Genomic DNA, 2,400 nt, shown 5'->3' with positions numbered 1-2,400 from the left:
TTTGGGGTTCTGTTTATTTACCCTTCATTTTCTATTGAACCTGAATAGCTATTGATCCTTTTACTATTTCTCCAATTTTCCTTTTCCTAGAAAGCATACATATGGTTAAACTCATAGATTCTTCAACTATATTCTTTCACTCAGTAATATAGTTGTAAGTTTATTTCACATGTTTATGTGGCTTGAAAGTTCAGTTCCACAAAATTCCATTTCCTATATGTACTACAGATAAATTTTTGCCTCAGGCTATACTTCAGAGAGAATACAAGCTAAGAAATTATTGTATTTATATTAAGAACTGTGCAAAATACAAACCTCTTTTTACTTTATATTTTTTTTGTATGAAATACAAAGTAAAAAGAAATCACTGCCTCTTAATGTTAATCAGCATATAAACTAAATTATGCTCCTTAAGGACAGAGTATATATCAAATAACTTTAAATCCAAGAAGAAAAAGTATCAGTTTTTTATCTTTGGAAATTGCCATGTCAAGATTCTTTCTCAGAAAAACAAACAAATAATAAAGCCCGACAGGCACTATTCCAAATTTTAAGGATTTCACCTCTCACCAAAGGCTTCTATCTTAATGAAAATTAAATGTTCTAGAAGTATTCCAGGTGTGTCAGGTGTGTCAATTCAGTAGGTGCCAGAGAAGGGAGAGGTTATGTCTAACTTAGTGTCCTGATCTATGAACATCTGAGTGATTAGCAACCTATAATTTCCTGAAACAAACAAACAAACAAAAACAAGCCTGGCCTGGACTAGCAATTCAGTGACACATATGCTAGAACAGCTCCCAGGACCAGGAACAAGCAAGAGACTAGAATTGTGCGGACTAAAGGCCTTCGGCAGAAGGGAGCACAAGACAAATGACTCTAACATGGGGCCATTTGGGTGGGTCCAGTGAGCAATAAGTCTGATATGACAACTAGACAAGCTCTAGCCTGGACAGGGAGATAACCTGAGACAACTACCAGGGGGCTCCGTGACTGGGCATGGGAAGGCGGAGAGACCATGCCAAGATGACCTGAGCAAGGTGTGGTATTCCTGAGACCACTCCTGAGATGACCTCAGAAACTCAGAGGTTCTGAGGGCCTCTAAGAGGAACAAGTAAGTGGTAGAAAAATGAAGGAGAAAAGAGTTAGGACGTGGGTACAATGAAGAGAGACAGAACTGGAGACTCAAAGGTAGTGAGGAACAGCCTGATGTGAGTAGTTGATGATGCTACCCATGAACATGGTGGAGTCCTGGCTGATGCTGCTATAGGGGGTCACATCTCGGTATGTGGCCCTGAAGCACCAGGGGTTTGTTGGCACCAAAGGCCAGGCTGATGTCTCTGGTGTAGACTTACCCATGGGCATAGCTAGCTGTGCAGAAATGGCCTCACCCCTCACCTGGGCTTTGTAAGAGAGCTAGACCTGGAGGCATGAAAGCAGGAGAACTGACCCCATTCCTAGATAGCTGCAGTACTCTGTAGAGTGGCACTTCATGTTACAGGTGAATTACACCCTGCCAATATTATAACCCCTGGAAACCTGGTCCTACTACTTGTTTCACCTATAGTGGGGTTAAAAAGGTAGAGTGCTCTCCACCGCATAGCCCCTAACCACCTGTGTCAAGCAGGAAAGCTGGATCTGGGGTCATGGGAGCAGGAGAGATGCCCCTGTCCTTTACCAGCTACAACACTCAGAAAATTGGGCCCTATACCTCACCAGGACAGCATAGTCGAGATAGCCCTGGATGTGGTTTTGGGTGACCCAGCCCTTAAAGCAAGAGCATGGGAGAGTCAGCCCTGCCTCTTGTCTGCTATGTGGAGGCATCTGGGAAAGTGAAATGCCCTTCCTTTTTCCCTCAACACCAATAGCTGGCAAGAGAGTAGTCCTCGATGGGTTCAAGAGTTCAAGAGAGCTGGTCCTGCCTCTCAAGTACTGAAGCTCTCAGGAGAGCAGGCTCTGGGCAACACAGTAGAGCTGACCTTAATTGGTAGTGTGTGTGCAGGTGAGCCAGTATTAAGGGTGTGAGTATGGCATAAATGGCCCCACCATTTATCACCATTTGTAGTAACATGGGAGAGGGAGAGATATCTCTCAGCTCTGTCACAAATGCCAGGAGGAAGAGCTGACTCCAAATTCTTTAGATAAAGAGAGCAGGTCCCTCACCAGTTCCAAAATTTTAGAGAGCAGGCTATACCTCTCACCTTGACAGCAGGATAGAAATGGCCCTGGTAATGGGGGTTGCTGATGAACTAGCCTTGAGGACATGAGAGTAGGAATGCTGGTGGGCTGACCAGTCGAGATACCTCTCAAGCCCAGATCCAGGGCTTTGAATTGACCCATCCCAACATCCACCCCATCAATAAACTGCTAGAGTGCATGAAGGGGCCAGTCAAACAGATCCAA

At 44.3% G+C, this 2,400-nt stretch overlaps 1 pseudogene; it reads left to right on the top strand.

Moving 5' to 3' along the window:
- The first annotated feature begins 597 nt into the window (after nucleotides 1-597).
- Nucleotides 598-721, top strand: LOC115030207 (annotated as a pseudogene).
- Nucleotides 722-2,400: the final 1,679 nt, after the last annotated feature.

The sequence above is a fragment of the Mus caroli genome, chromosome X, assembly GCF_900094665.2.
Source record: "Mus caroli chromosome X, CAROLI_EIJ_v1.1, whole genome shotgun sequence".
Lineage (NCBI taxonomy): Eukaryota > Metazoa > Chordata > Mammalia > Rodentia > Muridae > Mus > Mus caroli.
The sequence above is the reverse complement of the archived record's forward strand: the minus strand, read 5'-3'. Positions and strand labels throughout refer to the sequence as shown.